Source organism: Salmo salar, chromosome 22 (assembly GCF_965601325.2).
Source record: "Salmo salar chromosome 22, fSalSal1, whole genome shotgun sequence".
Classification (NCBI taxonomy): domain Eukaryota; kingdom Metazoa; phylum Chordata; class Actinopteri; order Salmoniformes; family Salmonidae; genus Salmo; species Salmo salar.
In genome coordinates, this window is record NC_138312.1 from 28664583 (window position 1) to 28689888 (window position 25306).

Here is a 25306-nt window from a genome sequence, read left to right on the forward strand (position 1 = left end):
TGGCACCCCAATAGAGACTGCCAGAGGTCCGGACAACAGGCCCTCCGATTTGACACACTGAACTCTGTCTGAGAAGTAGTTGGTGAACCAGGCGAGGCAGTCATTTGAGAAACCAAGGCAGTTGAGTCTGCCGATAAGAATGAAGTGATTGACAGAGTCGAAAGCCTTGGCCAGGTCGATGAATACGGCTGCGCAGTATTGTCTTTTTTCGATGGCGGTTATGATATCGTTTAGGACCTTGAGCGTGGCTGAGGTGCACCCATGACCAGCTCGGAAACCAGATTGCATAGTGGAGAAGATACGGTGGGATTCGAAATGGTCGGTGATCTGATTGTTAACTTGGCTTTCGAAGACCTTGGAAAGGCAGGGCAGGATGGATTTAGGCCTCTAACAGTTTGGGTCTAGAGTGTCTCCCGATTTGAAGAGGGGGATGACCATGGCAGCTTTCCTATCTTTGGGGATATCAGACGATACGAAAGAGAGGTTGAACAGGCTAGTAATAGGGGTTGCAACAATTGCGGTGGATAATTTTAGAAGGAGAGGGTCCAGATTGTCTAGCCCAGCTGATTTGTATGGGTCCAGATTTTGCAGCTCTTTCAGAACACCAGCTATCTGGATTTGGGTGATGGAGAAATTGGGGAGGCTTGGGCAAGTTGCTGTGGGGGGTGCCGAGCTGTTGATCGGGGTAGGGGTAGCCAGGTGGAAAGCATGGCCAGCCGTAGAGAAATGTTTTTTGAAATTCTCAATTATTGTTGATTTTTTGGTGGTGACAGTGTTTCCTAGCCTCATTGCATTGGGCAGCTGGGAGGAGGTGCTCTTATTCCTCTTGGACTTTACAGTGTCCCAGAACTTTTTGGAGTTTGTGCTACAGGATGCAACTTTCTGTTTGAAAAAGCTATCCTTTGCTTTCCTAACTGCCTATGTATATTGGTTCCTAACTTCCCTGAAAAAGTTTCATATCGCGGGGGCTATTCGATGCTAATGCAGTACGCCACAGGATGTTTTTGTGCTGGTCAAGGGCAGTCAGGTCTGGAGTGAACCAAGTAATTACAACATGCTGAGTCTCACTCTCAATTTAATTCAATTTCAATTCAATTGACTTTATTGACAAGTTCATTATTACTTACATTGTCAAAGTATGCATATATAAAATAAAAATATATATCTATATATTTCTATATAAATAAATGGTGGGACCAACAACTCTCTCTCTCTCTCTCTCTCTCTCTTTCTCTTCCTCTAGTTCTGTATGATGGAACAGTGTGTCTAGATCCTCAGTTAAACCAGAGGACTCATTCTGTCTGCTCAGCTGTCTGGAGGGCCACATGGAACCTAACCGGCAAATGGTACTATTCTTCTCTCTATCTTCATTCCGGCCTCATCTTTCTCTCTTTCTCTCTCAATTTTTCAATTTAAGGGGCTTTATTGGCATGGGAAACATATGTTTACATTGCCAAAGCAAGTGAAATAGATAATAAACAAAAGTTAAATAAACAATATAGAAATGTACAGTAAACATTACACTCACAACAGTAAAGAAATAATAAAAACATTTCAAATGTCATATTTAAGCAATAAGGGCTGAGGAGGTGTGGTATATGGCCAATATACAACGGCTAAGGGCTGTTCTTCCGCACGATGCAATGCAGAGTGCCTGGATACAGGCCTTAGCTGTGGTATATTGGTCATATACCACAAACCCCTGAGGTGCCTTATTGCTATCAGAAACTGGTTACCAATGTAATTAGAGCAGTTAAAATAAATGTTTTGTTGTACCTGTGGTATACGGTCTGATATACCATGTCTGTCAGCCAATCAGCATTCAGGGCTCAAACCACCCAGTTTATAATATGTCTATATACAGTGTTGTAACGAAATACTGGTTGTATTTACAATGGTGTTTGTTCTTCACTGGTTGCCTTTTCTTGTAGCAACAGGTCACAAATCTTGCTGCTGTGATTGCACCCTAGTATTTCACCCAATAGATATGGGAGTTTATCAAAATTGGATTTGTTTTCAAATTGTTTTGGGTCTGTGTAATCTGATGGAAATATGTGTCTATAATATGGTCATAGATTTGTCAGGAGGTTAGGAAGTGCATCTCAGTTTCCACCTCATTTTGTGGGCAGTGTGCACATAGCCTGTCTTTTCTTGAGAGCCAGGTCTACCTACGGCGGCCTTTCTCAATAGCAAGGCTACGCTCACTGAGTCTGTACAAAGTCAGAGATTTCCTTAATTTTTGGTCAGTCACAGTGGTCAGGTTTTATGTTGTACACAGAGGAAATTTTTGCAGAATTCTGCATGCAGAGTCTCAATATGGTGTTTGTCCCATTTTGTGAATTCTTGGATGGTGAGCGGACCCCAGACCTCACAACCATAAAGGGCAATGGGTTCTATAACTGATTCAAATATTTTTAGCCAGATTTTTTACCCAGATCCTAATTGGTAGTGGAGTCTGCCACTACACAGTCAGTGTAGTCAGCTCAGCTATCCCCATTGAGACCGTGTCTGTGCCACGATCTAGGTTGAGCAAAACTAAACATGCTGGTGTTCGCTTTAGCAATCTCACTGGAATAAAGACCTCCATTCCTGTCTTTATTGAAATAGATTGTGATATCTCACATCTCAAAATAGGGCTACTTACTGTTACATCCCTTACTTCCAAGGCAGTCATAGTGTCACGTCTGCTCCCGCTCAAACGCCAGGCTGCCTTGCATCACGCACTCCTGTCATCAATTACACACACCTGCCTTCCCTCGTCACGCACATCAACGATATTGGACTCACCTGGACTCACTCACTCATCTGTTTATTTCCTCCCCTATATTTGTCAGTTCCCTGCTCTGTTCCCTGCTGATGCATTAATTGTTTTTTGTCTGTGTTACCTGTTTGCTGACACTGTTACTGTCTCGTTCCATGTCCGTTCCATATTAAATGTTTTACTCCCCGTACCTGCTTCGTCTCTCCAGCGTCATTCCATGTGACAGAATGCATCAGCCAACACAGGAAGCATCAGGGAGAACTGGCGTTCCGGTTGGTATAGTGGCATCGGCTCTGGGTCGCCACCGATGGAACCAGGGGTGCCTAGCCACCTCGTCGGGCTTCCACGCCCTAGCTGGCTCGAGTGCATCTGTGCATCTGCTTGCCCCGGTTGGCTCGGATGGCGCCCAACCCACGTCGGGCCTCAGCTGGATTGTCAGTTCTTGTTCACCCAGCCGGTCCAGGAGTTTTTTGTTTGTTTTTTGTTTTGTTGCTGACATCGGGGTGGATTCCACCGCCGATGTAACCGGGGGGTGCCTAAGCCAGCCCGTCGGGCTTCCACGCCCTGGCTGGCTTGAGAGGTTTCCTTGCCTCGGTTGGCTCGGCGGCTTCCCATCCCATGTCACTCTCCACCGGATCAGCGGGCTCCCTCTCTGCTGTGGGATCGACAAGCGTCTTGCCTCAGCCGGATGTTAGGCTCCCATGCCTCAGCCGGCTCGCCAGGCTCTCACGCTCCTGACGGTTTGTTGGGCTCCCATGCCCCAATCGGCTTGCCCAGCGCCCATGTCTCGGCCGGTTCGCCCAGGTGGGACGCAGGTGGCGCCCCAAGAGTGGGGGGTACTGTCACGTCTGCTCCCGCTCTTCCCTCCCCTGGCACTTGAGGGTGCCGGGCTGCCCTGCGTCATGCACTTCTGTCATCAATTACTCACACCTGCCTTCCCTCGTCACACGCATCAGAGATATTGTTACGGCTGTTCGAAGGAGCGGACGAAGATGTAGCGTTTTCGTAGTTCCACATATTTATTAATCGTGAAACTTAATGCAATACACTTAACTATTAGAAAACACAAAACAACAAACCGTGACGCAGAGAGACAACATACTACTCAAGAAATAATAACCCACAAACAACATGCAGAAATACCCCTACTAAATATGACCTCCAATCAGAGGCAATGAGGACCAGCTGCCTCCAATTGAAGGTCAACCCAATAAACCCCAACCTAGAAATAGACAAACTAGAACTACAACATAGAAATAGAAAACATAGAACAAACACAAAAACACCCCCTGTCACGCCCTGACCACTCTACCATAGAAAATAACAACTTATATTGGTCAGGACGTGACAGATATTGGACTCACCTGGACTCACTCACTCATCTGTTTATTTCCTCCCCTATATTTGTCAGTTCCCTGCTGATGCATTAATTGTCTTTTGTTTTTGTTACCTGTTTGCTGACACTGTTCCTGTCTCGGTCCATATCTGTTATTTATTAAATGTTTTACTCCCCGTACCTGCTTTGTCTCTCCAGCGTCATTCCATGTGACACATAGTCAATGAACTAATCACTGATCATAATCTTGATGTGATTGGCCTGACTGAAACATGCCTCAAGCCTGATGAATTTGCTGTGTTAATTGAGGCCTCTCCTCCTGGTTACACTAGTGACCATATCCCCGTGCATCCCGCAAAGGCAGAGGTGTTGCTAACAAATTTCAATTTACAAAGAAAAAGACTGCGTTTTCATCTTTTGGACATCTAGTCATGAAATCTATGCAGCCTACTCAATCACTTTTTATAGCTACTGTTTACAGGTCTCCTGGGTCATATACAGCGTTCCTCACTGAGTTCTCTGAATTCCTATTGGACCTTGTAGTCATGGCAGATAATATTCTAATCTTTGGTGACTTTAGTATTCACATGGAAAAGTCCACATACCCACTCCAAAGGGCTTTCAGAGCCATCATTGACTCAGTGGGTTTTGTCCACCATGTCTCCAGACCTACTCATTGCCACAGTCATACCCTGGATCTAGTTTTGTCCCATTGAATAAATATTGTGGATCTAAATGTTTTTCCTCATTATCCTGGACTATCAGACCACCATCTTATTATGTTTGCAATCACAACAAATAATCTGATCAGACCCCAACCAAGGATCATCAAAAGCCGTGATATAAATTCTCAGACAACCCAAAGATTCCTAGATGCCCTTCCAGATTCCATCCACATACCCAAGGACATCGGAGTACAAAAACCGGTTAACCACCTAACTGAGAATCTAAATTTAACCTTGCGTAATACCCTAGATGCAGTCTCACCCTTAAAAACAAAAAATGTTTTTCACAAGAAATTTGCTCCCTGGTATACAGAAAATGCCCTAGCCCTGAAGGAAGCGTCCAGAAAATTGGAACGGAAATGGCGCTCCACCAAACTGGATGTCTTACGACTAGCTTGGAAAGATAGCACCGTGCAATATCGAAGAGCCCTCACTGCTGCTCAATGATCCTAATTCAGGATAATAAGAACAATCCAACATTTATTTTTGATACTGTTGCAAAGCTAACTTAAAAGCAGCATTCAACAAGAGAGGATGGCTTTCACTTCAGCAGTGATTAATTCATGAACTTCTTCAATGAAAAGATCATGATCATTAGAAAGCAAATTACGGACTCCTCTTTGAACCTGCGTATCTCTCTAAAGCTCAGTTGTCCTGAGTCTGCACAGAACTGCCAGGACACTCAAGTTTTTTAATCCTGTATCTCTTGACATATTCATGAAAATAGTAATGGCCTCTAAACCCTCAAGCTGCATACTGGACCCTATTCCAACTAAACTACTGAAAAAGCTACTTCCTGTGCTTGACCCTCCTATGTTGAACACAATAAATGGCTCCCTACCCACCGGATGTGTACCAAACTCACTAAAAGTGGCAGTAATAAAGCCTCTCTTGAAAAACCCAAACCTTAACCGGGAAAATGTAAAAAACTATCAGCCTATATCAAATCTCCCATTCATCTAAAAATGTTTAGAAAAATATGTTGCGCAGCAAAACACTGCCTTCCTGAAGACAAATAATGTATACGAAATGCTTCAGTCTGGTTTTAGACCCCATCATAGCGCTGAGACTGTACTCGTGAAAGTGGTAAATTACCTTTTAATGGCTTCAGACCAAGGCTCTGCATCTGTCCTTCTGCTCCTAGACCTGAGTGCTGCTTTTGACACCATCGACCACCACATTCTTTTGGAGAGATTAGAAAACTCAAATTGGTCTACACGGACAAGTTCTTGCCTGGTTTAGATCTTATCTGTCGGAAAGATATCAGTTTTTCTCTGTGGATGATTTGTCCTCTGACAAATCAATTGTAAGTTTCGGCGTTCCTCAATGTTCGGTTTTAGGACCACTAATGTTTTCACTATATATTCTACCTCTTGGTGATGTCATTCGAAAACACAATGTCAACTTTCACTGCTATGTGGATGACACACAGCTGTACATTTCGACATAAGGAAGTGGATTGCTGCAAATGTTTTACTTTTAAACTCAGACAAAACAGAGATGCTATGTCTTGGTCCCAAGAAACAAAGAGATCTGCTGTTGGATCTGACAATTAATCTTGATGGTTGTACAGTCATCTCAAATAAAGCTGTTAAGGACCTCGGCATTACTGATCTCGTGGACCCTGATCTCTCTTTTGAAGAACATATCAAGAACATTTCCAGGACAGCTTTTTTCCATCTTCGTAACATTGCAAAAATCTGAAACTTTTTGTCCAAAAATGATGCAGAAAAGCTAATCCATGCTTTTGTCATTTCTAGACTAGACTACTGCAATGCTCTACTCTCCGGCTACCCAGATAAAGCACAAAGTAAACTTCAGTTAGTGCTAAACACGGCTGCTAGAGATTTGACTAGAACCTAATTTTTGTTTATCACATTACTCCATTGCTAGCCTCCCTACACTGGCTTCCTGTTAAGGCTAGGGCTGATTTCATGGTTTTACTGCTAACCTACAAAGCATTACATGGGCTTGCTCCTACCTATCTCTCCGATTTGGTCCTGCTGTACGTACCTACACGTACGCTACGGTCACAAGACGCAGGCCTCCTAATTGTCCCTAGAATTTCTAAGCAAACAGGTGGAGGCAGGGCTTTCTCCTATAGAGCTAAATTTTTATGGAATGGTCTGCCTATCCATGTGAGAGACGTGGACTAGGCCTCGACTTTTAAGTCTTTACTGAAGACTAGTGGTGTGGGGGCTGTGCTTTGGCAAAGTGGGTGAGGTTATATCCTTCCTGGTTGACCCTGTCCGGTGGTATTATCTTACGGGGCCACAGTGTCCCCTGTCCCACCCCTGTCTCAGCCTCCAGTATCTATGCTGCTATAGTCTATGTACCGGGGGGCTAGTGTCTGTCTGTTATGTATTTAAGTATGCTCCCTCTAATTCTCTCTCTCTCCCTCTCTCCCTCCCCTCCCGGAGGACCTGAGCCCAAGAATCATGCCTCAGGACTACCTGGTTAATGACTCCTGGCTGCCCCCATTCCACCTGGTTGTCCTGCTGCTCCGGTTTAATCTGTTCTGCCTGCGCTTATGGAACCCTGACCTGTTTTCGACTCTCTCTCTACCGTACCTGCTGTGTTGACCTCTGAATGCTTGGCTATGAAAAGCAAACTGACATTTACTCTTGAGTTACTGACCTGTTGCACCCTCTACAACCACTGCGATGGTCATATATGAACGTTTGAACATTTTGAAGAAAAATCTGGCCTTAATGGCCATGTAGTCTTCTATTCTCCACCTGGCACAGCCAGAAGAGGACTGGCCACCCCTCAGAGTCTGGTTCCTCTAGGTTACTTCCTACATGCCTGCCTTTCTAGGGAGTTTTTCCTAGCCACCATGCTTCTACATCTGCATTGCTTGCTGATTGGGGTTTTAGGCTGGGTTTCTGTATAGAACTTTGTGACATCTGCTGATGTAAAAAAGGCTTTATAAATACATTTGATTGATTGGTTGATCATTTTATGTTCCTTTTGATGGCATAGAAGGCTCTTCACACACACACACACACACACACACACACACACACACACACACACACACACACACACACACACACACACACACACACACACACACACACACACACACACACACACACACACACACACACACACACACACACACACACACACACACACACACTGTAGAGTAGAGAACCAGAGAACACATTACCCATGCACAGAACCGAGTGTGCCCCAGGCAGGGCTCTACATCTGGGGGCTTCTCACTAACTGTCTGCCCTGATCCACTTTGATCATCGAGCTGAACAGAGTGGAATCAGAAAGGCTTGGCTTCAATCGATGACAATCCCAAGCTTGTGATGAGAAGCAGTGTAGTGAAGTCTGGGGTAGTACCAGGCTTTTGTATGGTAATTTGTTCTTTAAGGGTGGGAGTTGTTTTTCAAAGGAATCTTTTGAAGGTTCATGGAGATATGAATGGGGGTAGAGAGAAGAATTGTTTGGCCTAGGTTCATGGAGATATGAATGGGGTAGAGACAAGAATAGCTTGGCCTTTAATTCTGAGGAGCGCAACAAAGTTTGAGGATATTTCAATGAAAGTAAAGGACAGTAATGTTACGAGTAAAGTAGGAATCCCAGGTTTCAACAGGCGATAAGATATTAATGTGTCATGAGGAAGTGTGGATATTATGGGCTGACTGAATGGGAGCTGATAATTATGAGTTTTTCTACCCCATTGGTGTCGGTAAGAAAGGCTTGAAGGTTCGATGGTGTAATTTGTAATAGGAAGCAGAGCAGAAATTCAGCACCATTGAAGCGAACAGTGACAGAACCAGAATTCTGAAGTTCAGCACCACGTGAAAGTGGACAGTGACTCCGTCTAAGATACCGCTACTCCGCCACAGGGGAAATATCTAGAAATGAAGACATACATAAGTAGCAAAAGCCTGAAGGGGAAGGCTGGAATGATAGCATGTGCCAGCCTTTTCAACACAAGCTTTAGAGTTATGAATAATATAGAATACATCGGCCAGTGATTCTTACACTAATGAACATTGGAGATAAATGTCAAGGTACTGTAATTATAATGTAGCAGTGAAAACTCTGTTCTGCTTTAAAGTTTTTCATGTTGTTTCTCCCATGTGCAGGTTATGAATTTACATTCCGATACAGCTACTACTATGGTGGATCAGAGCCAATTATTCAGACAAATGAGAGAAAGGTGAGGAGAACTCGGAGCAATCAATAATGGTCCTGGAGAGTCCTGCAGGTTTTAATTTCTTCCTGGAACGTGTTAACTGATCAGTTAATGTGTTCACACACCTGGTGAGACAGGTATTAAAACAGTCCTTGATTTAAAATGCCAGAATGAAAATGAGCAGACACTGTAGAGGGAGAGTTATGCAGCCCAGCTCAGTATATTCTACAGAATGGGTGAAATAGTATAATGAAGAGTTTTGTACACCAACAGCAATCAAGGATAATGTAACTAACCATTGAGAGGGAATTGAGGTCTAGACCACTTGCCAAGAGCTTTTTTACATTTATACACTTACACACTATAATGCTACACTATAATTAAGCAATACGGCGTGAGGTGGTGTGGTACAGTATATGGCCAATATACCACAGCTAAGGGCTGTTCTTAGGCACGACGCAACGCGGAGTAAACTAGTTATTAACGTAATTAGAACACTAAAAGCAAATGTTTTGTCATACCCGTGGTATACGGTCTGATATACCACAGCTTTCAGCCAATCAGCATTCAGGGCTCGAACCACCCAGTTTAGAATGCCACACACTACACAACTGGTTGTTATGGTGATGATGAAAATCTGTCCATTATGGCAATGACAGAGCTGGTGAGTGTGAGGGAGATTATATGCTACCCTGTATCTGTTGGCTGCCACTCCAGTCCTCCACAGGCAGCGGTTTCTCAGTCCCAGGGGAGAGGGCATTCAGATGATGATGGCAGACAGACAGTGGCAGGTGGAAGCTCCCTGGACTGGTGACAGGAGACAGCTAGCTAGGAGAGAGATGGAGAGAAAGAATGGAGAAGTGACAGGTAGGGGAAAGACTAGGGCTGTGGTGCATCATGAAACTATTCACAGGGTATCCACTAAGTATTAATTTACTTCAACTGAATTAAATTAACTTTATACACACATCTGCACAAACATACGTAGCACACGTGCACATACACGCACATGTACACATACACATATATGCAACCTTAATGGAATCTTCAAGGTCACCTTAAACAATTATGGGATGCTCATTACTTCTGCGTGCCCTTCTATAGTTCCCATAGCAACCCCACAGAGCTGACAGATGAGTGGAGCGAGAGTTGGCCTCCCAAAGCAACACACACACACACACACACACACACACACACTCACACACGTGTGTACTGATAATAATACACTGGGGGACCTACACACACACTGTTTAAAATAACCCAAGCCTCGGGGCGAGGTGTTGCAGTGAGAGATTGCTGTACACAAATAGGCCATTTTGCTAAAACTGGGACACACGTAGTAGTCTCAGAATAAAATCCTTCAGTGTGTCTCTGTAGGGAGGATGTGAGTGGCTGCGCTCGTTATCTGAACAAACAGAACAGCGAGCTGAAGAATAGAGAACACATAGTGTTCCACAGAAAAGGGATGAAAGCCAGAAGGAAAAACCAAACATTCCCAATGAGAAACAGAACATATAACAGTAACATAACAGAAGGGAATTATTCCGAGCGTTTTAACACAGTGTAGGCCTACCAAGCAAAAACAAAGAGGCTTTGTGCAGGGGTACGAGGTAGTTGAGGTAATTCAGGTAATACAGTATGTATACTGAACAGAAATATAAACCCAACATGTTCAGTGTTGGTCCCATGTTTCATGAGGTGAAATAAAAGATCCCAGAAATGTTCCATATGCACAAAAAGCTTATTTATCTCAAATGTTATGCACAAATGTGTTTATATCCCTTTTAGTAAGCATTTCTCACACACCTGACAGGTGTGGCATATCAAGAAGCTGATGAAACAGCATGAGGGGACAATTAAAGGCCTCTCTAAAATGTGCAGGTTTGTCACACAACACAATGCCACAGATGTCTCAAGTTTTGAGGGAGCGTGCAATTAGCATGCTGACTCCAGGAATGTCCACCGGAGCTGTTGCCAGATAACTGAATGTTCATTTCTCTACCATAAGTTTCCTCCAACAGTGTTTTAGAGAATTTGGCAGTACGTCCAACCGGCCTCACAACCGCAGACCACAAGTCCAGGACCTCCACATCAGGCTTCTTCAACTGCGTGATCGTCTGAGACCAGCCAGCCGGACAGCTGAGAAAACTGAGGAGTATTTCTGTCAGTAATAAAGCTCTTTTGTGGGGAAAAACGAATTCTGATTGGCTGGGCCTGGCCATCCAGTGGGTGGGCCTATGCCCTCCCAGGCCCACCCATGGCTGCACCCCTGCCCAGTCATGTGAAATCCATAGATAATGCATTTATTTCCTTATATGAACTGTAACTGAGTAAAATCTTAGAAATTGTTGCATTAATATTTTTGTTCAATATACATGTGGGTAGGGGTAAAAGTGACTAGTCAATCAATATATATAATAAACAGAGTAGCAGCAGCGTATGTGAAGTGTGAACGTGTGTCTATGTGTGAGTGTGTGAATGTGGCATCAATATGCATGTGTGTTTTGTGTGTGTGTGTGTGAGTGTGTGTGTGTGTGTGTGTGTGTGTGTGTGTGTGTGTGTGTGTGTGTGTGTGTGTGTGTGTGTGTGTGTGTGTGTGTGTGTGTGTGTGTGTGTGTGTGTGTGTGTGTGTGTGTGTGTGTGTGTGTGTGTGTGTGTGAGTGTTGGAGTGTCAGTGTAGTATGTGTGGGTAGAGTCTTATGAGTGTGCATAGAGCCAGAACAAGGGAGTCAGTGCAAAACCATTAAGATAACAAATAATTAAGTATGTCAATGTAAATTGTCTGGGTAGCCATTTGATTAACTGTTCAGCAGTCTTATGTTGGGGGTAGAAGCTGTTCAGGAGCCTTTTGGTCACAGACTTTTTTTTGGACCATTTTTAGGGCCTTCCTCTGACACCGCCTAGTATAGAGGTCCTGGATGGCAGGGAGTTTGGCCCTAGTGATGTACTGGGCCATACGCACTACCCTCTGTAGCGCCGTGCGGTCGGATGCCAAGCAGTTGCCGTACCGAGGGGTGATGCAGCCAGTTAAGATGCTCTCAATGGTGCAGCTGTAGAAGTCTTTGACGATCTGAGGGCCCATGCCAAATCTTTTCAGCCTCCTGAGGGGGATGAGGCGGTGTCGTGCCCTCTTCAGGACTATGTTGGTGTGTTTGGACCATGATACCTCCTTAGTGATGTACAGCCCCTTCAATGTGAATGGGGGTGTACTAGGCACTCTGTTTCCTGTAGTCCACGATACGCTCCTTTGTCTTGCCCATGTTGAGTGAGAGCTTGTTGTCCTGGCACCACACTGCCAGGTCTCTGACCTCCTGCCTATAGGCTGTCTCATCGTCGTCTGTGATCAGGCCTACCACCGTCATGTCATCGGCAAACTTTAATGATGGTGTTGGAGTCGTGCGCGACCACGCAGTTGTGCGTGAACAGGGAGTGGAGTAGGGGATTAAGCACACACCCCTGAGGGGCCCCTGTGTTGAGGGTCAGCGTGGCGGATGTGTTAGAGCCAACCCTCACCACCTGGAGGCGGCCCATCAGGACGTCCAGGATCTAGTTGCAGAGGGAGGTGTTCAGTCCCAGGGTCCTTAGCTTAGTGATAAGCTTGGAGGGCACTATGATGTTGATCGCTGAGCTGTAGTGAACTAACAGCATTCTCACATAGGTGTTCCTTTTGTCCAGGTGGGAAAAGGCAGTGTGGAGTGCAAAAGAGTCATCTGTGGATCTGTTGGGGCGGTATGCGAATATGAGTGGGTTCAGGGTTTCTGGGATGATGGTGATGATGTGAGCCATGACCAGCCTTTCAAAACATTACATGGCTACAGATATGAGTACTACGGGGCAGTAGTCATTTAGACAGGTTACCTTGGCGTTCTTAGGCACAAAGACTATGGTGATTTGCTTGTAACAGACTGGGTCAGAGAGAGGTTGAAAATGTCAGTGAAGACACTTGCTAGCTGGTCAGCACATGCTCTGAGTACATGTCCTGGTAATCCATATATACTTAAGTATCAAAAGTAAATGTAAACGTATAAATAATAAAAAAATCCTTATGTTACGCAAAGCAGATGGCACCAAATCTACAGATAGCCAGGGGCACACTCCAACACTCAGACATCATTTACAAATGATGCATTTGTGTTTGTGAGTCCGCCAGATCAGAGGCAGTAGGGATGACCACGTGTTCTCTTGATAAGTGTGTGACTTTGACAATTTTTCTGTCCTGCTAAGCATTCAAAATGTAACGAGTACTTTTAGGTGTCAGGGAAAATGTATGGAGTAAAAATACATTATTTTCTTTAGTGAAGTAAAAGTTGTCAAAAAAATAAAAAGTAAAGTACAGACACCCCAAAAAACGACTTAAGTAGTACTTTGAAGTATTTTTATTCTAGTAATTTACACAACTGCTGGTTGGGATGTGTACAGTGGCTTGCGAAAGTATTCACCCCCCTTGGCATTTTTCCTATTTTGTTGCCTTACAACCTGGAATTAAAATTGGGGAGTTTGTATAATTTGATTTACACCACATGCCTACCACTTTGAAGATGCAAAAAACTTGAGCATGCATATCTATTCACCCCCCCACCCTTCCAAAGTCAGTACTTTGAAAAGCCACATTTTGCAGCAATTACAGCTGCAAGTCTCTTGGGGTATGTCTCTATAAGTTTGGCACATCTAGCCACTGGGAGTTTTGCCCATTCTTCAAGGCATAACTGCACCAGCTCCTTCAAGTTGGATGGGTTCCGCTAGTGTACAGCAATTTTTAAGTCATACCACGGATTCTCTATTGGATTGAGGTCTGGGCTTTGATTAGGCCATTTCAAGAAATTTAAATGTTTCCCCTTCAACCACTCGAGTATTGCTTTAGCAGTATACTTAGGGTCATTGTCCTGCTGGAAGGTGAACCTCCGTCCCAGTCTCAAATCTCTGGGAGACTGAAACAGGTTTCCCTCAAGAATTTCCCTGTATTTAGCGACATCCATCATTCCTTCAATTTGGATCAGTTTCCCAGCCCCTGCTGATGAAAAACATCCCCACAGCATGATGCTGCCACCACCATGCTTCACTGTGGAGATGGTGTTCTCGGGGTGATGAGAGGTGTTGGGTTTGTGCCAGGCATAGCATTTTCCTCGATGGCCAAAAAGCTCAATTTTAGTCTCATCTGACCAGAGTACCTTCTTCCATATGTTTGGGGAGTCTCCCACATGCCTTTTGGCAAACACCAAACATGTTAGCTTATTTTTTTCTTTAAGCAATGGCTTTTTTCTGGACACTCTTCCATAAAGCCCAGCTCTGTGGAGTGTAGGGCTTAAAGTGGTCCTGTTGACAGATACCCCAATCTCTGCTGTGGAGCTTTGCAGCTTCTTCAGGGTTATATTTGGTCTCTTTGTTGCCTCTCTGATTAATGCCCTCCTTGCCTGGTCCGTGAGTTTGGTGTGCGGCCCTCTCTTGGAAGGTTTGTTGTGGTGCCATATTCTTTCCATTTTTTAATAATGGATTTAATGGTGCTCCGTTGGATGTTCAAAGTTTCTGATATTTTTTTAGAACCCAACCCTGATCTGTACTCCACAACTTTGGCCCTGACCTGTTTGGAGAGCTCCTTGGTCTTCATGATGCCGCTTGCTTGGTGGTGCCGCTTGCTCAGTGGTGTTGCAGACTCTGGGGCCTTTCAGAACAGGTGTACAGTCGTGGCCAAAAGTTTTGAGAATGTTAATAATATTAACAATAAATATTAAAATATAAATTTTCACAAAGTCTGCTGCCTCAGTTTGTATGATGGCAATTTGCATATACTCCAGAATGTTATAAAGAGTGATCAGATGAATTGCAATTAATTGCAAAATCCCTCTTTGCCATGCAAATTAACCGAATCCCCCAAAAACATTTCCACTGCATTTCAGCCCTGCCACAAAAGGACCAGCTGACATCATGTCAGTGATTCTCTTGTTAACACAGATGTGAGTGTTGATGAGGACAAGGCTGGAGATCACTCTGTCATGCTGATTGAGTTCAAATAACAGACTGGAAGCTTCAAAAGGAGGGTGGTGCTTCGAGTCATTGTTCTTCCTCTGTCAACCATGGTTACCTGCAAGGAAATACATGCCGTCATCATTGCTTTGCACAAAAAGGGCTTCACAGGCAAGGATATTGCTGCCAGTAAGATTGCACCTAAATCAATCATTTATCGGATCATCAAGAACTTCAAGGAGAGCGGTTCAATTGTTGTGAAGAAGGCTTCAGGGCGCCCAAGAAAGTCCAGCAAGCGCCAGGACCGTCTCCTAAAGTTGATTCAGCTGCGGGATCGGGGCACCACCAGTACAGAGCTTGCTCAAGAATGGCAGCAGGCAGGTGTGAGTGCATCTGCACGCACAGTGAGGCGAAGACTTTTGGAGGATGGCCTGGTGTCAAGAAGGGCAGTAAAGAAGCCACTTCTCTCCAGGAAAAACATCAGGGACAGACTGATATTCTGCAAAAGGTACAGGGATTGGACTGCTGAGGACTGGGGTAAAGTCATTTTCTCTGATGAATCCCCATTCCAATTGTTTGGGGCATCCGGAAAAAAGCTTGTCCGGAGAAGACAAGTTGAGCGCTACCATCAGTCCTGTGTCATGCCAACAGTAAAGCATCCTGAGACCATTCATGTGTGGGGTTGCTTCTCAGCCAAGGGAGTGGGCTCACTCACAATTTTGCCTAAGAACACAGCCATGAATAAAGAATGGTACCAACACATCCTCCGAGAGCAACTTCTCCCAACCATCCAGGAGCAATTTGGTGATGAACAAGGCCTTTTCCAACATGATGGAGGACCTTTCTATAAGGAAAAAGTGATAACTAAGTGGCTCAGGAAACAAAACATCGATATTTTGGGTCCATGGCCAGGAAACTCCCCAGACCTTAATCCTATTGAGAACTTGTGGTCAATCCTCAAGAGGCGGGTGGACAAACAAAAACCCACAAATTCTGACAAACTCCACGCATTGATTATGCAAGAATGGGCTGCCATCAGTCAGGATATGGCCCAGAGGTTAATTGACAGCATGCCAGGGCGGATTGCAGAGGTCTTGGAAAAAGAAGGGTCAACACTGCAAATATTGACTCTTTGCATCAACTTCATGTAATTGTCAATAAAAGCCTTTGACACTTATGAAATGCTTGTAATTATACAGTATTCCATAGTAACATCTGACAAAAATATCTAAAGACACTGAAGCAGCAAACTTTGTGGAAATTAATATTTGTGTCATTCTCAAAACATTTGGCCACGACTGTATATATACTGAGATCATGTGACAGATCATGTGACACTTAGACTGCACACAGGTGGACTTTATTTAACAAATTATGTGGCTTCTGAAGGTAATTGGTTGCACCAGATCTTATTTAGGGGCTTCATAGCAAAGGGGGTGAATACATATGCACGCACCAGTTTTCCGTAAAATATATATATTTTTTTAAACAAGTACTTTTTTAAATTTCACTTCACCAATTTGGACTATTTTGTGTATGTCCATTGCATGAAATCCAAATATCAATCAATTTAAATTACAGGTTGTAATGCAACAAAATAGGAAAAACTCTTAGGGGGTGAATACCTTTGCAAGGCACTGTATGTATGGTCACTGTTGGGACAATGTCAACACACTTATTAATGAAGCCCTTGACTGATGTGGCAAACACCTCAATGCCATTGGATGAATCGGAACAGCTTAGCATCCACTTCATCGGACCCCTTCCGTATTGAGCGCGTCACTGGTACTTCCTGTTTAAATTTTAGCTCGTAAGCAGGAATCAGGAGGATAGAGTTATGGTCTGATTTGCCAAATGGAGGGCAGGGGAGAGCTTTGAATGCATCTCTGTATGTGGAGTAAAGGTGATCTAGAAATGTTATCCTCTAGTTCACGTCTCCACCTCTTTCTGTGGAGGGCTGAGTGTCTGCAGGTTTTCACTCTACCCTTGTACTTGATTGATGAATCTAGGTCACTAATTAGTAAGGAACCCCTCAACTGGTTGTCTAGGTCAGGGTTTCCCAAACTTGGTTATTTAAATCAGTTTTGAGTGCAAGGGCAAAAACCAAAATGTGCACCTAGGGTGGGCCCCCATTTTGGGAAATCCTGGTCTAGTTCTTAATTGAAAGGAAAAATCAAAAACCTGCAGACACTCGGCTGTCCGTGGAATGAGTTTGACACCCCTGTTCTAGTAGCACAGGTGACATGCGGGTAGAAATGAGGTAAAACGATTTCAGCTTTCCTGCATTAAAAGAACCAGCCACTAGGAGCGCGGCCTCTGGATGAGTATTTTCTTGTTTGCTTAAGGCCCTATACAGCTTGTTAAGTGCGGTCTTAGTGCCAGCATCAGTTTGTGGTGGTAAATAGACAGCCATGAAAAAAACTGATGAAAACTCTCTTGGTAAATAGTATGGTCTACAAATTATCATGAGGTATTTATTTTAAGTCAGGTGAGCAGAACCTCGAAACTTCCTTAATATTACAGATTCCGCACCAGCTGTTGTTAATAAAGAGACACACACCGGACTCTGATGTTCTGTCCTGTTGATGCATAGAAAAACCATAAAACATCCACCATTCACTCTGGTGTCATTCCCCAGTAGTTTGAGAGAGAATGGATCTTTGCAAAGAGATAGCCATGTAAAACTATGTAGGGATGGGAAACTGAGAGGCTTTGATACGAGCCACTCAAAGAGCCTCACAGCTCAGTAGGCTGCATCTAGAAAGACATCTGAGAGCTGCACAGTGATTGGTTACTCACAGCCCGGGTAAACAGAATCAGTGGACAAGTATTCTTATCACTATACAGTTGAAGTCAGAAGTTTACATACACCTTTGCCAAATACATTTAAACTCAGTTTTTCACAATTCCTGACATTTAATCCTAGTCAAATTTCCCTGTTTTAGGTCAGTTAGGATCACCAATTTAGTTTACGAATGTGAAATGTCAGAATAATAGAAGAGAGAATGATTAATTTCAGCTTTTATTTCTTTCATCACATTCACAGTGGGTCAGAAGTTTACATACACTCAATTAGTATTTGATAGCATTGCCTTTAAATTGTTTAACTTGGGTCAAATGTTTCGGGTAGTCTTCCACAAGCTTCCCACAATAAGTTGGGTGAATTTTGGCCCATTCCTCCTGACAGAGCTGGTGTAACTGAGGCCTCCTTGTTCGCACACACTTTTTCAGTTCTGCCCACAAATGTTCTAAAGGGTTGAGGTCAGGGCTTTGTGATGGCCACTCCAATACCTTGACATTGTTGTCCTTAAGCCATTTTGCCACAACTTTGGAAGTATGCTTGGGGTCATTGTCCATTTGGAAGACCCATTTGCGACCAAACTTTAACTTCCTGACTGATGTCTTGAGATGTTGCTTCAATATATCCACATCATTTTCCCTCCTCATGATGTCATCTATTTTGTGAAGTGCACCAGTCCCTCCTGCAGCAAAGCACCCCCACAACATGATGCTGCCACACCCATGCTGCATGGTTGGGACGGTGTTCTTAGGCTTGCAAGCATCCCCCTTTTTCCTCCAAACATAATGATTGTCATTATGGCCAAACAGTTCTATTTTTGTTTCATCAGACCAGAGGATATTTCTCCAAAAAGTACAATCTTTACCCCATGTGTATTTGCAAACCGTAGTCTGGCTTTTTTATGGCGGTTTTGGAGCAGTGGCTTCTTGTTGAGCGGCCTTTCAGGTTATGTCGATATATGACTCGTTTTACTGTGGATATAGATACTTTTGTACCTGTTTCCTCCAGCATCTTCACAAGGTCCTTTGCTGTTGTTCTGGGATTGATTTGCACTTTTCGCACCAAAGTACGTTCATCTCTAGGAGACAGAACGCGTCTCCTTCCTGAGCGGTGTTATGGCTGCGTGGTGCCATGGTGTTTATACTTGCATACTATTGTTTGTACAGATGAAAGTGGTACCTTCAGGCGTTTGGAAATTGCTCCCAAGGATGAACCAGACTTGTGGAGTTCTACAATTTTTTTTCTGAGGTCTTGGCTGATTTCTTTTGATCTTCCCATGATGTCAATTAACCTATCAGAATCTTCTAAAGCCATGACATAATTTTCTGGAATTTTCCAAGCTGTTTAAAGGCACAGTCAACTTAGTGTATGTAATCTTCTGACCCACTGGAATTGTGATACAGTGAATTATAAGTGAAATAATCTGTAAACAATTGTTGGAAAAATGACTTGTGTCATGCACAAAGTAGATGTCCTAACCGACTTGCCAAAACTATAGTTTGTTAACAAGAAATTTGTGGAGTGGTTGAAAAACGAGTTTTAATGACTCCAACCTAAGTGTATGTAAACTTCCGACTACCTGTACAGCATTGTCTTGCTATATATTTCATCAATACAACTTCACCTGTGTCTGTTTGATAGCCATGTTTACTTTGATTGAATGAAATCTCTCTTTATGTAGTGTTGTGGTGTCTCTCTTGTGATGTATGTTTTGTCCTATATTTATATTGTATTTTGTATTTTTAATCCCCTTCCCCGTCCCCGCAGGAGGCCTTTTGCCTTTTGGTAGGCCGTCATTGTAAATAACAATTTGTTCTTAACTGACTTGCCTAGTTAAATAAAGGTTAAATGAAAGAAAAAATTAAACAATTATGTTTCCACAGTAAGCAGATAGAGTTGCAGTACATAGCTCAACCAGGAGAGGTCACTGCTCCATTAGTAACAGGTCTGGTATGGAGTCATGGCGGCCCGTTCACCAATCTGGGCTTTGCTATCCGCAGCACTGCTTTTTCTCATTCTTCTTCTCTATTCAGACCCTGATTCAGATCAGAGCTCAATCTCAGCTTTGACAGACTGCCAAATATACAGAGAGATGTGTGTGTGCATATCCCTCAGCAGTAGATCAATAGCCTGATCAGGACAGCTCAAACTCGAGAGTTATAGAAGAGAGTTATAGAAGTCCCCTCTCTCGATTCCTCTCTGGTCTGTTTGTAGTCTACGTCTATCCTGATGTAAAAGTGGAGAGAAAACAATAAGGTAAATCATCATTATAAATTAGAAATAGAGTTTGCTAAATTCAATGCAAATCAATGATCATCACTTGGCTATTCCTACAGGAACATAGTGTCTATATTTAGAAATAAACAGTAAACATTTCACATTCGCATCACGCCAGAGAGGCAATATTACTCTGCTTGCTACACAAGTGTTTTCTTTCTCTTTCAGCGCGTCAGAAATTACAGAGGCGCAGGCAACGAGCGAGGCAATTTCTTCCTCATTAAAAATCTGCAGGAATGAACCATCTGGGTGACACACACACACAGATGCAGAGCGACGCTGGAGAGCTTTTCTCACTAACACAACCTGACGGAGTAATCATAGTCATGGACATTGATTCCCTTTCTCTCGCTTTCTTATATATCTATCATATCTTTCTCTGTCATTTTCCTTTTTACACTCTCCTCTCTTCCTCCGTTTATCTCCACTCTCTCTTCTCTCTCCCTCTCTCTCCTCTCTTATCCCCTCTCTCTTGCTTCTTCTCTCCCCCTTTCCCCTCTCGTCTCTCTCCCTCCCCTCTCTCTAGCCTTATCTCCCTCCTCTCTCTCTCTTCATCTTTCTCTCTCCCTCCTCTCTCTCTTCATCCTTCTCTCCCTCCTCTCTTCATCCTTCTCTCTCCCTCCTCTCTCTCTTCATCAATCTCTCCCTCCCATCTCTCTTCATCCTTCTCTCTCTCCCGTCTCCCTCTTCCCTTTCTGTGTTCACATCAGATGCTGTAAGCCTATACACAGGGCATTGCAGCCCAACCCATTTTCAACAGCCCTCTCGTTTGTTCTTTGTTTCCTCCCTCTGTCTCCTTCTCCCTCACCCTCTCTCTCTGTGCTGTTTTCTGGGTGGGGGTGGAGAGGTAATGCGATGCAGAGAGAGAGAACTGGAGCGAGACTGAGCCCTATCTCAGTCAGAGAGAACACAGAGGTTCACACAGGGCTGGGTTACACCTCCCTGAGCCTGCTCGCACACACACGCACACACACATATACATTACATACTGTATAAATATACAGACACACATTCAATGGTGCTAGCAATTTCCATTTTCCTTTTGTGTGTATACAGTGCATTCAGAGAGTATTCCTACCCCTTGACTTATTCCACATTTTGTTGTGTTGCAGCCTGAATTCAAAATGGATTAAATAGATTATTTCCCTCACCCATCAACACACAATCCCCTATCATGACAAAGTGAAACATGTTTTTTAAAGTTTTACAAATGTATTGAAAATGAAATACAGAAATAGCTAATTTACATCAGTATTCACACCGCTGAGTTAATACTTTGTAGAAGCACCTTTGGCAGCATTTACAACTGTGTGTCTTTCTGGGTAAGTCTCTAAGAGCTTTCCACACCTGGATTGTGTAATATTTGTCTATTATTCTTTTCAAAATTCTTCAAGATCTGTCAAATTGGTTGTTGATCACTGCTAGACAACCATTTTCAGGTCTTGCCATAGATGTTCAAGTAGATTTAAGTCAAAAGGAACAATCACTGTCTTGGTAAGCAACTCCAGTTAAGATTTGGCCTTGAGTTTAAGGTTATTATCCTGCTGAAAGGTGAATTAATCTCTCAGTGACTGTTGGAAAGCACACTGAACCAGGTTTTCCTCTATGATTTTGCCTGTGCTTAGTTCCATTCCATGTACTTTTATTCCTGAAAAACTCCCCAGTCCGTAACGATTACAAGCATACCCATACCAATTTATTATGTGACTTTTTAAGCACATTTTACTCCTGAACTTATTTAGGCTTGCCATAAGAAAGGGGTTGAATACTTATTTAGTCAAGACATTTCAGCTTTTAATTTTAAATTCATTTGTAAAAATTTAGAAAAACATAATTACACTTTGACATTATGGGGTACTGTCAGTTTCATCATAGCACTTGATGGTTTTTGCAGCTGCACTTGAATAAACTTTCCCAAAGCTCTTGAAATGTTCAGGAATGACTGACCTTCATGTCTTAAATTAATGTTCTCTTTGCTTATTTGAGCTGTTCTTGCCATAATATGGACTTGGTCTTTTACCAAATAGGGCTATCTTCTGTATAACCTGTTCATTAAAATGCATTCCAGGTGTCTGCCTCATGAAGCTGGTTGAAAGAATGCCAAGAGTGTGCAAAGCTGTCATCAAGGCAAAGGTTGGCTACTTTGAGGAATCTAAAATCAAAAATATATTTAGATTTGTTTAACACTTTTTTGGTTAATACATGTTTCCATGTGTGTTATTTCATAGTTTTGATGTCTTCACTATTATTCTACAATGTAAAAAATAGTCAATAAAGAAAAACCCTTGAATGAGTAGGTGTGTCCAAACTTTTGACTTGTACTGTGTGTGTGTGTGTGTGTGTGTGTGTGTGTGTGTCTGTGTGTGTGTGTGTGTGTGTGTGTGTGTGTGTGTGTGTGTGTGTGTGTGTGTGTGTGTGTGTGTGTGTGTGTGTGTGTGTGTGTGTGTGTGTGTGTGTGTGTGTGTGTGTGTGCATGTGTTTCTGTGTGTATATACTAAACACCTGCTGCAGTTCTACCCATCTGTGAAAAGGTACATTGAATTTTACAGGCACAAAGCAGAGTTCCCTGTGGTCCTTTGGAAAAAGCCCACGTTGTGAGTGTAAAGCTTTCTAAAGCTTTTCTCTCTCTGGAAATAGGGGTGTGAGAACAGCTGATCGATACGCTCATTAAAGAGCTCTGTCTTTCTAAGGCTCCGTCTCAATGCAGCTTGGCAGGAAACTCAACACACAGAGGAAAGAGAGGGAAAAACTAACTCAAAGAGCTTTTAAAAAAGTTCCTTATCTTAAAACTTCCCCATCACACCTCTGATGAGTTCCAGATAACTCGTCAAAAGGAGTTTCTCATCTAAAAGGACGCACACACAGTTCAGAGTTACCAGTGTAAAACAGTTGGCAGGTAGCCTCGAGGTTAGAGCATCGTGCCAGTAACCGAAGGTTGCTGATTTGAATCCCAGAGCCGACAAGGTAAAAAATCTGTCGCTGTGCCCTTAAGCAAGGCACTTAATCCTCTATTGCTCCAGGGGTGCTGGACAATGGTGACCCTGGCCGTGACCCCACTCCCTGCGGGTGTCTCAGGGGGTTGGGATATGTTTTTTCACCTTTATTTAACCAGGTAGGCAAGTTGAGAACAAGTTCTCATTTACAATTGCGACCTGGCCAAGATAAAGCAAAGCAGTTCGACAACATACAAAAACACAGAGTTACACATGGAGTAAAACAACATACAATCAATGAATGCAGTAGAAAAAAAAAATAAAAAAAAAAAAAAAAAAATAAGACTATATACAATGTGAGCAAATGATGTGAGATAAGGGAGGTAAAGGCTAAAAAATGCCATGGTGGCAAAGTAAATAAAGTATAGCAAGAAAAACACTGGAATGGTAGATTTGTAGTTTGAAGAAAGTTCAGAGATAAAATATAAATAATATGTAATATGGTGCAAAGGAGCATAATAAATAAAATAAATAAATACAGTAGGGGAAGAGGTAGTAGTTTGGGCTAAATTATAGATGGGCTATGTACAGGTGCAGTGATCTGTGAGCTGCTCTGACAGCTGGTGCTTAAAGCTAGTGAGGGAGATAAGTGTTTCCAGTTTCAGAGATTTTTGTAGTTCGTTCCAGTCATTGGCAGCAGAGAACTGGAAGGAGAGACGACCAAAGGAGGAGTTGGCTTTAGGGGTGACCAGAGAGATATACCTGCTGGAGCGCGTGCTACAGGTGGGTGCTGCTATGGTGACCTGTGAGCGGAGATAAGGGGGGACTTTACCTAGCAGGGTCTTGTAGATGACCTGGAGCCAATGTGTTTGGCGACGATTATGAAGCGAAGGCCAGCCAACGAGAGCGTACAGGTCGCAGTGGTGGGTAGTATATAGGGCTTTGGTGACAAAACGGATGGCACTGTGATAGACTGCATCCAGCTTGTTGAGTAGGGTATTGGAAGCTATTTTGTAAATGACATCGCCGAAGTCGAGGATTGGTAGGATGGTCAGTTTTACGAGGGTATGTTTGTAAGAAATGTAAGAAACACATTTCCATTAAACACTTTTACAAGTGTTTAACAGGATCAATTTAAGCACTCCATAAATTCTTATTAAACTACAATATACTAAACAATGTAGAGATGAGTTGAATTGGGGAAGAGATAGCAGTAGTGATTATTTGTTCCAGATTGGGTCTACCTGGGATATTTCCTGCATATTGTCATTGTGCAGAGGGTTTCTACAATCTGTTAATAACATCTATTTTTAGCAGCCTGTATCTTCTGTTGTGCTGTAACATGTCACTCCACTGAATTAACCCACACACGGCACACACACACACACGATTTCGTGATGTTTTGTTCTTTCTCTTCTAGTTATTATTAGAGGCTCATACAGCATGGTGTGTGGTAGCACTGAGAGGAGATCAACAGCGGGGCAGAGAGTCTGCCCACACAATTAACTCACTGTGTAAGGGTGTCAGGTAGAACACAATTAACTCACTGTGTGAGGGTGTCAGGTAGAACACAATTAACTCACTGTGTGAGGGTGTCAGGTAGAACACAATTAACTCACTGTGTGAGGGTGTCAGGTAGAACACAATTAACTCACTGTGTGAGGGTGTCAGGTAGAACACAATTAACTCATTGTGTGAGGGTGTCAGGTAGAACACAATTAACTCACTGTGTGAGGTTGTTAGGTAGAACACAATTAACTCATTGTGTGAGGGTGTCAGGTAGAACACAATTAACTCACTGTGTGAGGTTGTCAGGTAGAACACAATTAAATCACTGTGTGAGGTTGTCAGGTAGAACACAATTAACTCACTGTGTGACTCGCCTACGCTATTCTGGTTCTGCTGTGTGTGTGTGTGTGTGTGTGTGTGTGTGTGTGTGTGTGTGTGTGTGTGTGTGTGTGTGTGTGTGTGTGTGTGTGTGTGTGTGTGTGTGTGTGTGTGTGTGTGTGTGTGTGTGTGTGTGTGTGTGTGTGTGTGTACTGTATGTGCATGCACGTGTGTGGAACAAAGTTATGGCAGGTACTCAAGTCTTGACAGGTATTAGCCAGTCACTTTGATCCAGTGTGTGGGTGTGTATGTGTGTGCGTGTGTGTGTGTTTGATCACTTTGTGTGTGTGTGTGTTGTTTGTATGCATGTGTGTAAATGTTGATTAGAGATTGGGGAAGATAAAAATGTAAAAGGTAGGTATCAGCAATATTCTAAAATGTATTAAATAGTTGTTTTACCCTCACCAATCTACACACAATACACAATAATGACAAAGCAAAAACAGTTTTTTTGCAATTTACTGTATATA

General features: G+C 43.2%; 1 long non-coding RNA gene across 1 annotated transcript; it reads left to right on the plus strand.

Annotated features, from left to right (window-relative positions):
• The first annotated feature begins 1247 nt into the window (after nucleotides 1-1247).
• On the plus strand, nucleotides 1248-7768 carry LOC106583115 (uncharacterized). Its single transcript, XR_001323440.3, has 2 exons — nucleotides 1248-1346; nucleotides 7243-7768. It is a non-coding gene; the product is annotated as an uncharacterized LOC106583115 (long non-coding RNA).
• The last annotated feature ends 17538 nt before the right edge of the window (nucleotides 7769-25306 follow it).